Source organism: Protopterus annectens, chromosome 5.part0, assembly GCF_019279795.1.
Source record: "Protopterus annectens isolate FY-2018-M chromosome 5.part0, PAN1.0, whole genome shotgun sequence".
Classification (NCBI taxonomy): Eukaryota; Metazoa; Chordata; order Ceratodontiformes; family Protopteridae; genus Protopterus; species Protopterus annectens.
The window spans coordinates 1,891,332,495-1,891,348,370 of record NC_056735.1 but is presented as its reverse complement, the minus strand read 5'-3'; the positions used below and the strand labels follow the sequence as shown (position 1 = coordinate 1,891,348,370).

Genomic DNA, 15,876 nt, shown 5'->3' with positions numbered 1-15,876 from the left:
ATTCATCGGATCTGAGCACTGAGCCCGTTGTTCCTGTCCTAGGCCAGCCTTTCAGAGGGGCCTCCAGACTACATGCCTCAGGGAGTCCCCCCCCCCCCCTTCGTTTTCAGATACCTCCCTGGAACACCCCACGGAGGAGGTTCCTTGAAAGAAAAGGTGTAAAAGGAGGGACATAGGCTCCCTATGGAGTCCTTCACAGAGGGCACCAATTTTGATGAGGGAGGAGGATCTCTCTGATCACCTGAAGATGTCTCCTTTGGAGTCATCCTAGAACTCTGGCAAAAAGGTGGATGGTCTGCCCAACCTCCTCCTTCTGAGGAATCTGTGTTCCTGGAGGCTTTTGGGATGGGCCCGTCTACGTGCTGGGTCTCCCCCAGCAGATGAGCTGATTGACCTAGTCTCCTAGTAGGCCTGGAAGGAACTGGACACAGTAGAGCCTCTCCCCAAGCACCCAATAGTTTCTTAAGTCTGCTGTCAGATTGTATGGGTTGGAGTAAAGGCGTTCCTTTAGATGCCATTGTCGTTGCACAGCCATTAAGGAGGAGCTAACTGAACAAAGCTCCACTGTCCACTCTCCTAACAAGGAGTCTAGAACATTGGACAGACATGGAAAGCCCATTTACATCTCAGCTACTTTCTCACTGAGGTCATTGAACTGCATGGCACACTTCACCCATCTGCAGAGAGACCTGGTTAAGGAATTATCCAACTATCTTGCCGAGACCGTATTGGAGGAGGACTTGAAAAAGGTTTCTCCCCAACTAGCTACTCTCTTCCCTCGCTAATTTCTCGATGAGGTTGATTTTGCATGCAGCAGAAGGTGCCTCCTCAAGTAATTGGTACAGGCATATCCATCAGGAGACCTGCCTGGATGCAGCTTTGACTTTGTGGAACCTTTCAAGGCATCATTTATTAATGCCCCCTTCGATGGGTCCTCCTTGTTTGGACCTTCTGTAAGACGCACTAACCCACAACGAGCAAGAGGGAAAGGCCTTGTTTGCTGTGGGGATCAAGTTTTGTACTCCTCAGAGGGCCTTTTCTCCAGGAGCCAATGAGGAGGTAAGAAAACTTGGTTCAGGAAGTCGCAAGGCTGATGTTCTTCATGTTTCAATGTTGCAGCCATTACATTTGGGTAATCTGCTGCAGGTTGCCCTCAGTCGGCCTGAATGTTAAAGTCTTGGGTCCTGCGTCAGTTGCTGTCTCTTCTTCCATAACGTCAGGTTGTCAGGGGTATAAAACATGCAGCCGACGCCATTTTCTTTAGTCTTTCTTGCCACGCGGTGCCCGAAGCAGAAGCAGTTTGCAAGTGCCGGTCGGCAGACTCCTGAAATTTTCACATTCCAGTTTCAGAACCGAAGTCTTCAATTAAAGCTAAGTACCCCGTTGGGGAAATTTTTTCTTGCTCCTTACTGATGTCAGTAAAAGTTAATAATTGCATTACTTGTGGGAAGCAAATACCTCATAAGGATTTTCATTTGTACTGTATTACTTGCCTAGGTCCAGATCATAACGTGCCTTGCTGTCCGTTTTGTGCTAGATGGTTAACGCACTATTAAGCGTCTGTATATCTTTGCTTCAAAATATTTTGGAAACAGATTTAATTACCCTGAAATGTCGTCTGATAGCAATCCGACTACCGGAGTTCACAAAAAAATGCAAAGAAAAGGACAGAGACAGACAGTCGAGGTCCAAAACTGACGACGAAGCTTCTCCCTAAACCAGTCGCCGGTACTCTGTGAGGTGCTTTCGCAGCCCCTGATACTACTTTTGAGTCGCTGGCCTCTACCGAGACCTATGTGGAGTCCGGCATGCAGCGAGATTCTCAGAGTATTGTACCCGCGGATGTCTCTCCCTCGGATGGGTCCGGAGCCGCTGAGCAGGCACCGGCTTCTGAGGGGGTTTTCAGGCCTCAACATTTCTATATAAAACCGATGCCAGCTTCAAAAACAGACAAAAGCAACTTCTAAGGCTAAAAAAACAATGCGTGAGCCACGTGCTCAGGCCTCTATGCCTAAAAAACAGATGATTAAAATGGCTGAAGACTTAATTACCTTGATCAGGGGTTCCCAACCCCCCCCCCCCCGATAAGAGGCCTAGGCAAGACACTGATTATGAATCTTCAGATAAGGTTTCTATTTCTTCTGATTCCTCTTATCAGGAATTTTCTGTACCACCGTATGAGGATTCAGATGCAGAGTAATCTATCCCATCTGCATCTCCTCCTGAGGATTATTCTTTTGGAGAAACCTTGCATACTTTAAGGGAACATTTTAATTGGGAGAGTCAGGATTTCTCAGAATCAAAAAAGAGGCTTAGGGATTTCCTTCTTCCTCAGCATAGGCCTTCGGCTATACCTCCTGTATTAGACATTGTTGATGTGTTTTCGGACTCAAGCATGGCTCCTGATTCCCTACCTCCTGCTCCTGGTAAGCCAGACAGATATTACAGGGTTCCTGACTCCCCCAAATTTTTATTCAAAAATCCTGCTGCTGACCCTGAAACTATCTCACAGGGTCCCAAAGGTGTAAAGGGCTCAACAGCTAAGAATCCTACCCCCTCTGATAGAGATTCCAGGGCGCTGGGTAGATGGGGAAAGAAGGTTTAGACGTCTGCAACCTTGGCAATTAGGGCCTTAAACTGCCAGTTTCGTATGCTTAAATGTCAACAGCATGTTATGGGATTATTGAAACAGAAAATGTTGATTTCTGAATGTGTGGAAAATAAAGAATTACAGGAATTATTGCATACAGCAGAACAGGTTGTAAAGCATACTTTGCAATGTGGTTTTGATTCCTTGGAGGCCTCTTGCAGGGCCGCAGTTACTGGATCTGTGATTAGAAGGCATGCCTGGCTCAAGAAGCAAAATCTGCCTGATCATGTTAAAGCTAAATTGTTGGATGCACCTTTACAGCATGATACTGTGTTAGGTAATAAGGCAGAAGAGGTTTTTAAAGAAAATGGAAGACAGCTAAATCTATGCAAACTGTAAAAGATTTCTTACAAGTGCAGCCACACAGATTCGGCAGACACTGGCCTACAAAAAATTGGTCCTTTCCTGTGTCAGACAGAGCCTCATGGGGGCAGTCCAGGGGCTCAAAAGGCTCTAGATACCAATCGCAGGGTTCTTACAGGTCAAAGCAATGGGGTGCCTCTACCTCCAAATCTGGAGGAAATAAAGCACAGTCCTACAGTAAACTAAGTCTCAATGACTTCCCTCTGCCATCACCAAGCACTTATCTTTTGGCAGCCCCCTTGGGGGGAAAATTAGCACTTCATGCTCAAAATTGGCAGTTGTTAACCCAGGACAAATGGGTATTAAACATAGTATCCCAGAGATAAAGTATTAAACATAGTATCCCAGAGATACAGATTTCATTTCCATACCTTGCCAATTCCAAACGGTTGGCCAGATCTGCCACAAAATCAGTGGGCAGAGGCACAGAAACAAGTTATGTCCCTCATGGATATATGGGGGCTATTCAACCAGTACCAGAACAGGAAAAAGGACAAGGGTTTTATTCAAGACTGTTCCTGGTACCCAGAAAAAACAATGCCTGGCACCCAGTACTGGATTTATCGATTTTGAACACATTCTTGGACATTGGTAACAGCTTCTGCCCATGCTGGGCAAGAACGCTTGGTTAGTGACTGTAGACATAAGAGGCATACCTGCATATCCCAATAAGGGAATAGTGCAGAAGATACCTCCGTTTCAAGGCTGGTTTTATGCACTACCAATTCTCTGCACTGCCCTTTGGCTTATCTACTGCGCCCAGGGTCTTTACAAAGTGCCTGGCACAAGTAATTGCATTTTGCAGACAAAGAAGCATACAAATCTATCCTTACTTGGACGACTGTTTCATTCAAGCAGAAAACAGACATTCTTCAACATCTGGCGTTTGTAAAAAAAAAAAAAAAAAGGCTTCTTACATGCCTAGGGTACACAATAAACAAAAAGAAATCACAACTGGTACCCCCTCAAAAGATTACATTCATGGGTGCAAGCTTGAATACAACTGCCCAGATGGCTTACCTTACGCCAGACAAGCAAAACCAACTGACTGTTTACTCCAAACAGATGGCAACGAAAACCAGTTTTCTGCAAGACAATTTCTGCAGGCTTTGGGGTTCATGGCATCCTGCATTCTACTAATTCCATATGCAAGACTGCATATGAGGAAGCTACAGTGGTTCTGTAAAGTTTATGGAGTCAACATTCACAGTCAGGAAACGATGATTCCTCTCATTCCCTGCCTACAACAGGAGTTTCTTTGGTGGGCAGAGATGTCACCAGAACATGGGACGGTCTTTCACTCTACCCCCTGCCACCTAAACCCTAACTACAGATGCATCAGACTATGCTCGGTAGGCCCACCTGACGGGGAGATGCATTCAGGGCATATGGAGCCCAAAACAAATGCATCTGTATATCAACCAGAAAGAGATGTTAGCTGTTCAGAATGCACTGACAGCCTTCAAGGACTTACTTCATCCAGGACAACTACTGATAAAGATGGACAACGCCATGGGTATGTGGTACATAAACAAGCAGGGGGGTACACATTCATACCCCCTTTGCAGACTAGCCATGGCATTGTGGGACACAGCCTTGACTTACCAAGTACATCTTCAAGCTCAATTCCTGACAGGAAAACAAAATACTCCTGGCAGACCTAAGCAGAAGTCTTATGGACCCTCACGAGTGGAAACTGGATCCACAAGTCTTCAGCATATTAACAGAGAAATAGGGGAGTCCAGACATAGATCTATTTGCCTCTCCCCAAAATTATCAACTGGACAAATTCTGCACAAGGACTTATCACAGGCAAGCATGGAAAGTGGATGCCCTATCCTTCAGTTGGAAAAACCTATCAGTCTACGCCTTTCCTCCTCTGCCTCTTCTTCCCAAGGTCTTGCTAAAGGTCAGACAGGAAAAAAACAAAAATGATCCTAATTGCTCCGGACTGGCCTCGCCAGCACTGATGCCCAGTTCTAAGGAATATGTCTCAACTCCCTCCTTGGTTGTTTTGTCTTTTGGCTTTTCTCAGTTAGGGGTCGCCACAGCAGAACTCCGGTCCGTTTTCACGAACGTCTAGGTGCTAGCTCAATGTTCAACCTTCAACGAAGGCATGCCCATTTACGCATGTCTTTCGAGCGCCCACCCAACCGTGGGGAGGACATGCAGACTCCACACAGAAGGAACAACTCCCTCCTTGGTACTTGCCTTAAATACCTCATCTACTGTCTCAGCAGAGCAATAAAATTCTGCACAATCCGCTCCAAACTCTGAACCTGGCAGCATGGTTGATCATGTAATTACTCAAACAACACCTCTCAGTAAATCTGTAATGGATGTCATTTTGGAAGCCAGAAGGCCTAGTACTAGAAAATCTTATGCTGATAAATGGAAGAGATTCTGCGCTTGGAACCAAGCGCAAGGAACGGACACAGCAAAGCGAAATATTCCTCCGATTTTACAATACTTGATCTGAGATGCTTAACAAGGGCCTATCTTTTTCATCAATAAAAATCCATGCCTCTGCCATCTTGGCTCATTACAACACAGAGCCGCCTCTCTTTTCTCATCCTCTGCTAAAACAGTATCTTAGAGGGGCCAAAAATGTAAGGCCTCCCAGAAGATCACCAACTCCTGCATGGGACCTCAATTTTGTGTTGGAAAGGCTCACCCTGCCTCCATTTGAACCAGCAGCTACTGTGGATATAAAGTTTTTATCTTGGAAAACAGCTTTCCTCCTGGCAATCACTTCAGCAAGAAGGGTTTCAGAACGACAGGCCCTCATGGCTGTGGAGCCTTTTATTACATTTTACCCGGACAGGGTGTCCCTCAGGACTAATACTTCCCTTATGCCTAAGGTGGTATCCAGTGTGGCTCTTAACCAAACTATTCACCTGCCAACTTTTTACCCTAAAACGCAGAACAGGGGGGAGCGGATTCTGCTTTCCTTGGGCGTACACAGATAACTAAGATTTTAGTTAAACAGGACCAAATCTCTAAGAAAGTCTGAGCAGCAACTGGTGGCATTCGCTGCAGGATCAGAGGGGAAGGCTATTTCAGAGCAGACTATATCAAAGTGGATAAGCCACTGCATTCGTTTCTGCTACTTGCATCATGGTAAACCGGTGCCCAAGGCAAACGGGTCACGTTCCACCAGGGCTGCATCTATCTCAGCAGCTTTTCTCAGAGGGGTGCCAACCAAAGACATTCTAGAAGCTGCTACTTGGAGCTCTGTTCATACTTTTACAAAGCATCATCATTTGTCTCTCTCTAAGTCCAGGAAAGGCTTTGCCACTGCAGTTCTGCAGGGCCTTATAGCCGCTCCTAATGCTATTTCGTTCCAGCCTCCCATCCTTAGCTTTGGGATTCTACCCAAATGTAATGACTGCAACAGTGAAACACGAAGAACATAGTACAGTTGTGTAAACTTACCAGAAATGTAGATGTTTGAGTGTATTCACTGTTGCAGTCCGGGGTTACCCACCCGCCATCCCCCGGTTTTCTAGAACTTCTCTTTCCTTCACTATATTCTACAGCCTTTGTGGTGTATTTGCTTTTAGATGAAGGTAAAGTTTGTTACAATTGCATTTATAGATCTATATATATATATATATATAGATATATTTATATATTTTTGCTCCCCATTTGGGGGGCACCTGACATCTGGGGCAAGAAAAACTAAAGAAAATGGCATCTGCTGCATGTTTTATATACCCCTGACGTCATGGAGGAGGAGACAGCAACCAACGCAGGACCCGAGACTTTGATATTCAGGCCAACTGAGGGAAACCTGCCAGCAGATTACCCAAATGTAATGACTGCAACAGTGAATACACTCGAACATCTACATTTATGGTAAGTGTACACAACTGTACTTTTTCAGGACCTGCTCAGGGATGCTTCCTTCAGAGATAGAGGGAAAGATTTCAACAGGAGGCGCTTCCCCAGAGGCAGTTTGGGTCCGCAGAATCACGGCTCCAGGGGAGCTTTCCCTCATGGGCCCTTTCAGCGCTCCTGAAGATCTGCCTGACTGTCCATCTCTGGAGGCAGTTGGGGGTCAGCTATCGTGCACCTGGATCCCTGGACAAGTATAACAAACAATACCCGTGTGCTAAACATTATATCCAGAGGCTGTTAAATTCCCTTTTCCCCAACTCCTCCAGGTCCAAGTCGGACATTCCACCCAGTCAGAGGGAGTATGCACTACAAGAAGTTCAAAAACTTCTACAAAAAGTCATCCAAGAGGTCCCGACTGGTCAAAGAAGATTCTGAACTTTATTCTCACTTGTTTTTAGTGCCAGAAAGACAGAGAGGACCTTATACCTATTGTGGATCTCAGCAACTTGAATCATTATCAAAGTGTCAAAGTAACATTGTTATTGTTCAGTCCATCCTGCCACTTTCATGCAAGGATGATTGGATGTGCTGCGTGGATCTTCAGGACGTATACTATCATATCAAGATCGACAGGTGCTCCAGAAGTCATTTGCGGTTTCGGCTGGGGGCCTATCATTACCAGTTCAGGATGCTGCCCTTTGGACTCACTACAACCCCTCAGGTGTTTACCAAATGTTTGGCAGATGTCCTTCAAGGATGCATCTGCAGTCCTTACAAATGGGTTGTCCTGTCGTCAGGCAGCCCTTCGGTCGGCCGGATTCCAAAGTCTGGGTCTGGCCTCGGCTGGTGTCGCACTTCACCCGACGTCATCATTGCAGGTCTTCGGGTATAAAGGCATCAGCCAACGCCATTTTCCTCAGTCTTTCTTGCCGCGTGGCGCCCGAAGCAGAAGCTGTTCGCAAGTGCCGGTCGGTCAGATCCAGAGATTACTACTACCGAATACTACTTGAAGACTTCTAAAAGCTAAGTACCCCGTTGGGGACTCTTTCTTGCCTCAGCCGATGTCAGAAAAAGTGAATAACTGTTTAACTTGTGGGAAACAAATACCTCATAAAGATTTCCACTCTTACTGCTTACCTTGTTTAGGCCCAGACCACGACGTAGCAGCTTGTTTAGCCTGTGCTTCTTTCAACCGACGAACGCTTAGGCGTCAGTCGGAGTTTGCTGAACAGTTTTTCGGCTCAGATTTTGCGTACATAATGCCGTCGGATCCTCCGACTACTCAAATTGTTAAGAAACGCAAAGAAAAGGACCGACACTCGCGGTTTCGGCCGAAACCACGGTTAAGCAAACCGCGAGTGTCTCGGTTTCGGCCGAAACCGAGCAAACGGTTCTATCTTCAGCCGAATCCATGACTACTACCGAGGCCCCTTCTACCCTAGTTGAATCGGCCTCTGAAGTTTTGCCTACTACTGTGGTTTCACAAGAATTATCAGACACCATCCCTTTGGATGTCTCTACCCCAGCACGTGGTGCTGCTAGGCCTCCTGCAGCCATGTCTATAAAGGCCTTTGCCAGGGCTAAAGCAGCCAAAGCTTCTAAGTCTGTGCCTGTTAAGCCCCCCTCTCACAGGCCCAGTTCCAGTTCCCAAATGCTTACTCTGGCAGAGGATCTCATCTCTTTAATAAGGGGATCCCAATCTCACCCAGACAGGGCCTCTCAACCTCCAGAAAAGAGACCTAGAGCAGAGCCCCTGAGCCAGTGTCCTCAGATGACTCTTCTGATGATACAGACAATACAGACCATCCAGAGGCTCCTTTTTCTACTTATGAAGATTCCGATGCTGAAGAATCGATTCCTTCTGCCTCTCCACCGGAGGAATTTTCCTTTGGGGAAACTTTACATGCCATGAGAGAGCAATTCCAATGGCAGGGACAAGATTTCTCAGATTCAAGAAAAAGGCTTAGGACCTTTTTACACTTACCACAACATAGGCCTTTAGCTATACCTCCAGTTCTTCCTGTTGTGGATGATGCATTTAATGATGCTTGCACTGCTCCTGATACTTTACCTCCAGCCCCTGCTAAGCCCGATAGGTTCTACAGGGTCCCGGACACTCATCACCACTTATACAAGGCTCCTTTTGCAGATCCTGAGAATATCTCCCAGGGGCCTAAGGCAGTAGCTTCGACCTCAGCGAAAAACCCTCTCCCTTCTGAAAGGGAATCCAGGTCCTTAGAGAGATGGGGTAAAAAAGTATACACCTCTGCTACTCTCTCAGCTAGAGCTTTGAACTGTCAGTTTCATATGATCCAATACCAAGAGTTTATGCTTGATCAGTTAACTAAGAAACTGTCCTCTGATGATTCCTTAGATAAGAAATATGTTCTAGAAATGGTGAATAACATTCAGCAGGTTAGTAACCATTCCTTAAAATGTGGCTATGATGCACTGGAGGCTTCATTTAGATCTGCCATGACTGGCACAGTTATAAGAAGGCATGCATGGTTGAAAGAACAGGTCTTGCCGGATCATGTTAAAGCAAAGCTATTAGATGCTCCTATGGATAAGGTCAGTCTATTTTGTTCTCCTGCCCAACAGGTAATGAAGAAAATGGAAGAGAAGGCAAAATCTGTACAAACAGTGAAAGATTTCTTACAGGTTCAGCCCCCAAGGTTTAGCAGGAACTGGCCTTCCAAAAATTGGTCCTTTCCAGACTCCTCTAAAACTCAGAGAGGCAGGAATAGGCGTTCAAGAGGCAGAAAGCAATCCAGAGGAGGTGCCTACAGGGGACGCCAGTGGCAAGGCATTAACCAACGAGGCACAGATACAACCACTACCACTGCAACAGGACAATCACAGTGACTTGGCTCTGACACCGCCTACCAGGGAACAAATAGCAGCACCCTTAGGCGGAAAGTTAGCCTTATTTTCAAAAAACTGGCACTATATCACAAGAGACAAGTGGATTTTGCAAACTATAGACCAAGGCTACAGGTTTCATTTCCACACTTTACCAGTAAAAAGAGGAATGCCAAACCTACCACCAAATCAAAAGACAGAAGCTCTAAAACAAATAGCTCAATTAGCAAAGATGAGAGTTGTGGAAAGGGTACCACCTACAGAACAAGGCAAGGGATTTTACTCCAGACTCTTCCTGGTACCAAGAAAAGAGAAAAGTTGGAGGCCTATTCTCGACCTGTCTGCTTTAAACACATTCATCATTGTTCCAAAATTCAAAATGCTGACCCTACAGCAACTTCTTCCCATGCTGGGCAAGGAGTATTGGCTGGTAACTCTAGATCTCAAGGAGGCATACCTGCACGTCCCCATACGACCAAATTGCAGAAGATACCTCAGATTTCTTGCAGGATCAGAGCATTATCAATTCTCAGCATTGCCCTTTGGCTTATCTACTGCGCCCAGAGTGTTCACGAAATGCCTGGCATCAGTAATCGCTCACTGCAGGCTTCAGGAAATCCAAATTTATCCATACCTGGACGACTGCCTGATACAAGCGGACAACAAAAACAAGCTGACACAAGACTTACAAAGAGTCATTTGCTTACTACAAGCCCTGGGATACACAGTCAATTTAAAAAAGTCAAGACTGATACCATCCCAAACAATAACATTCTTGGGTGCAGAATTGGACACAGTAAAACAGATGGCATTCCTAACTGCAGAAAAACAAGAACAACTTCCTCTCTACTTCTTGGCATTAACAAAGCAGAACAAACTAACAGCAAGGAAAGTACTGCAGGCCTTGGGCTTCATGGCATCCTGCATAATCCTGGTCCCCCATGCCAGACTGCATATGAGAAAGCTACAGTGGTACCTAAAGAATTTATGGTCTCAACACAGGCACAGCTTAGAAACAGAAATACCACTAATCCCATGCCTGAAACAAGAGTTCCTATGGTGGGCTCAGGCATGCCAGTCAAACCCAGGTGTGTCCTTCCACAGCATTCAACCAAGCCAAACCATCACAACGGACACCTCAGACCTCGGTTGGGGGGCCCACATGCTGGACAAGTGCATTCAAGGCTTATGGACTCCAGATCAGCTGCACCTGCACATAAATCAAAAAGAAATGCTGGCAGTAAAACTAGCAATCCAGAATTTCAGACCATTCCTCAAAGAAGGCCAATTGATGATAAGGACAGACAACACCACGGTCATGTGGTACATCAACAAACAGGGAGGCACTCATTCATACCCTCTATGCCGAATGGCTCTGGACCTATGGAATATGGCTCTGAGTTACAACATTCAGTTACAGGCAATATTTGTACCGGGAAAAGAAAACATCCTAGCAGACATGTTAAGCAGAACTACCTCGGATGCTCACGAATGGATGCTACACCCGGACATCTTCAAGGCCATCACAAAGAAATGGGGAATGCCACAAATAGACCTATTCGCATCCCCACTCAGTCACCAGCTCAAGAAATTCTGCACAAGGACATACCACCCACTTGCTTGGAAGGTGGACTCTCTATCCTTCAGTTGGAAAGGCCTGACAGCATATGCATTTCCACCTCTTCCTTTGATGCACAAGGTACTACTGAAAATCAAAGAGGAACGTCCAAGGATAATTCTGATAGCTCCAAATTGGCCAAGACAACATTGGTATCCATTACTGAGGAGCATGTCTCGGGGGGGGGGGGGACGTGGACACTACCCCTGATTCCTTTGATGTTAACTCAGAGCGACTACAACATCCTGCATCCAAACCTGAAAACTCTGCAACTGACTGCCTGGAACATTACATAAGAGCAACTAACCCAGATTTATCCCAAAGGGTTAAAGACATTATCCTTGAGGCCCGCAGACCTTCAACAAGAAGGAACTATGCAGGAAAATGGAAAAGGTTTCTCATTTGGAGTACTGAAAGAGGAAAGATGTGTCAAAGGTAGATATTGCCAACATCCTGGAGTATTTGGCAGAGCTTCTCCATACAGGCCTGTCCTATTCCTCCATCAAGATACATGCATCAGCTATTTCTGCAGAATACAGCTTGATCCCCTGTCTTCTCACATCCTCTACTCAGGCAGTTTCTGAGAGGAATTAAGAATGTAAAACCTCCTAGGAAACCACCATTACCAGCATGGGACTTGAACTTTGTGCTAGAAAAATTGACACTCCCCCCTTTCGAACCAGCAGCAACAGCAGATCTTCAACACCTATCCTGGAAAACTGCTTTCCTGCTGGCAATTACTTCAGCAAGAAGGGTTTCGGAACTACAGGCTTTAATGGCAGTACAACCCTTCCTAATCTTCCATCAAGATAGTGTCCATGAGAACTAATCCTACATTTATGCCTAAGGTGGTATCCAGAGTGTCTCTAAACCAGGCAATCCACCTACCTACCTTCTTTCCCAATCCACAGAACAGGGGGGAAAGACTGCTGCATACCTTGGATGTACATAGACAGTTGCGCTACTACCTGGACAGAACCAAGGGCAATAGAAAAACTGACCAGCTTCTAGTAGCATATGCAACAGGAAGGGAAGGAAAAGCAATTTCCAAATAGACAATCTCCAAGTGGATAGGAAATTGCATAAGATTCTGTTACTCCTACCATGGAAAGCAAATTCCACAGAACATAAGGCCTCATTCTACAAGGGCTACAGCCACTACCACAGCTTTCTTACGAGGAGTGGCTACCAAGGACATTATAGAGGCTGCTACTTGGACCTCCGTGCATACATTTGCCAAGCATTATAACTTACCTCTATACTCTAGATCCAGAGCAGGGTTTGCCACTGCTGTTTTGCAAGGGATCCTAACTACACCATAATTTCTTCTTCCTCCTCCCCTAGTTTGGCTATGGTATTCTACCCATTTGTAAGGACTGCAGATGCATCCTTGAAGGACATAGTACAGTTTTGTACCTACCATAAATGTAGATGTCCGAACAGGATAGCATCTGCAGTCAGGATTACCCACCCTCCTTCCCCTCTGTGGTATTCCTAGGGTATTTGCCCACCTAATAGCTAGCTGGGGGGGGGGGGGGTCTTATGGTGTATTTGTTTGTATATATGTACATACATGCTTATTTTTTGTGTTTGCCTTCTACTTTTTGGAAACATTGGCATTTATCCAAAAATTTAGCTATCCAAGAGGGCAACTGGCATCTGGGGCAAGAAACACTGAGGAAAATGGCGTCGGCTGATGCCTTTATACCCGAAGACCTGCAGTGATGACGTCGGGTGTAGTGCGACACCAGCCGAGGCCAGACCCAGACTTTGGAATCCGGCCAACCGAAGGGCTGCCTGACGACAGGACAACCCATTTGTAAGGACTGCAGATGCTATCCTGTTCGGACATCTACATTTATGGTAGGTACAAAACTGTACTTTGTAGCTGCTCACCTGAAGCTAGAGGGATTCCAAGTGTTCCATATTTAGACGATTGGCTCCTTACTGCACCGACAAGGCATCTTCTGATACAATCAAGGGACTGTCTGTTGAGACAGTCAAGGGACTATCTATTGAGAATCTTGAACCACCTTGGCATTATGATAAACCTAGCAAAATCAAACTTGACACCTGTTCAAAACTTAGTGTAACTGGATTCAGTGACGCAACTGGCCTCCTTGCCAATACATCGCATTTTATCTCTGAGACAACACGTTCAAGATGTGCTAAAGCTCCCACAACCACTTTCAAAGTTGGTTTTACGGGCTCCAGGCAGCTGCTGCTGTTCTAGTCCCCTTAGCAAGGTGCTTCATGAGAGTTCCAGTGGGCCATTGGAGTTCAGTGGTTCATTCTTTGTCACAGTCTGTCTTTGCCCATAAAACTGTCTCAGATCTGCAGGAATCCTCTACAGTGGTGTCTGGAATTGCACGACCTGTCTCTGGGCATACCCTTCTCTCTTCCCTCTGCCATAGCCACAGTGACCACAGACACTACCTGGTCGTGTGTGTGGGGGGAGCACTTCTAGAGAAGATGGTCAAATGTATGTGGTCGCCTGCAGAGACTGAACTGCACATCAGTGTCCTAAAGATGAGCAGTCGTCCTTATGTTACAAGCCTTCCAGGATGCTCCCCCTCTGGGGATGATTGCAATTCACACAGACATGTCAGTAGTCTGGTACATCAACAAACAAGGAGTAACCCAGTCTTGCCCATTGTGCAGGGAGGTCATGAGAGTTTGGGAGTGCGCAGTATCTTCACACTGTTTTCTGATTGCAACATGCATTCCTGTGGTAACCAACATTCAAGCAGACTCAGCAGGTCAATTTTGACCCCTCACAAGTGGTCCCTCAAGCAAACAGTAGTGCGCAAGATATTCAGCCATTGGGGCCAACCTTGTTGCAACCTCTTTGCCACTCCCCTGAATTTTAAGTGCGATAAGTATTTTGCTGTGATCCCCCTGGAGGGGGAGTCACCGAGGTATGCTCTAGTCCACTATTCGCTACCGAGTCTCCTTTATGCTTACCCCATTACCATTGATCACAAAAGTTCTACAAAAAGCCAACAGGTTGAAGAGTTCCTTAATCCTCATTGCCCCTTTCTGGCCTCGTCAGATGTGGTTCCCCTTTCTTTGGTCTCACCTCAAGTATCCGCATTAGATTCTGGATCCCATACAAGATGCATCTCACCTGTCAGAAATGCAGCTTCCCAATCTTCACACCCTCAACCTGAGTGCATGGTTACTCCAGTTCTAGTAATTGTAAAAGTCCAGGCTAGTCCTGTCCCATCCATGACATTATCCTGGCCTCTCAGAGGGCTTCCAGTGAAAAGGCCTGGCAAGTGGAAGAGGTTCTCTGGGTGTCAAAGGAAAATATTGATCCCATTCTCGGCATCCACAACATATATTCTTTTTCTTAGCACTCTTTTTCAAGAAGGAGCTAGTTTCTCCACCATCAAACTCCGGCTGGCTGCCATATCCAGTTTTCATGCTGGGAAGAGAGACTTCTCCCTTTTTTCTTCCAAATTATGTAAGGCTTTTAATGAAGGGAGTTTTTCATGTTAGACCTCCAGTAAAAGATCATTCTCCCCCTTGGGATTTCACGGTGGTACTGCAAGGCCTTGCCCAGTAGCCTTTTAAACTGGCAAATTCATGAGACGTAAAATTTATTTCTTGTAAAACTATCTTCTTAGTTGCTATCACTGCCACTAAGAGAATATCGGAGCTTCAGTTTTTATCAGCCAGACCTCCTTGCATCATTTTTCACAAAGGTAGGGTATCATTAAGAACAAATCATTCTTTCATGCCTAAGGTGGTCATGGAGTCTAACATTAGCCAATGCATTTAGTTAGCAGTTTTCTTCCCCAATTTTTTGAACAGATGTGACTATTTATTTACATCTCCTGGATGTTCACAAACCGTTACTTTTTTACCTCCACAGAACAATCAGCTATTTGTCTCCTTTTCAGCAAGCCGGTCAGGACAGGCATTTTCGAAAATCACTTTAGCTAAATGGATAAGAGACTGCATTTCATTAATTTATTCTCAGGAAGGTATAGACTTGCCTTGGCTCGACCATGCTCTGGTGCCTCCTTCCTTAAGGACCACATAGGGTTTCCAAAGCTGGGTAGTCTGACCCATTAAGTGAGAAGGAATGAAAAGGACAACATCAGATTTAGATGTGATGTACTTACCATAACTACGTATCTGTGTTGTCTATTTTCATTCCTCTTCATGTCCCTTCCACCCATCCATCCCTTGGCTCTGTTGCCTTTGTGAAGTGCTTGGAAGAATTTGGAATCCATGGGTTCCAGGTTTCAGCCTCAAATACTTTCTCTCTAGTTTAGTAACTTCTTTTAATTGTAGGACAGCAAACTCGATCTGGGGAGTTGAGGAAGGTATGGTGCATTGTGGGTGGAGTGAGGAGCTTGAGACTGATCCCAAGTCTTGGAAAATGGCTGAGTTTGATCCCATTATCAGATCAGAAACCCATTAGTGAGGAGGAATGAAAATTTAAATACAGATAACTAGTTCTGGTAAGTGCATAACTTCTAATTACTTTGTCAAACTATCCATCTCCCTGTTTTTTTTCCTGAACCTAAAAATG

The 15,876-nt window shown here is 45.6% G+C and overlaps 1 protein-coding gene across 1 annotated transcript in view; it reads left to right on the top strand.

Moving 5' to 3' along the window:
• The window catches only part of TSC22D1 (TSC22 domain family member 1), a 620,086-nt gene that overhangs the window by 460,954 nt on the left and 143,256 nt on the right, over positions 1 to 15,876 (top strand). The gene's annotated exons all lie outside the window — the stretch shown is intronic.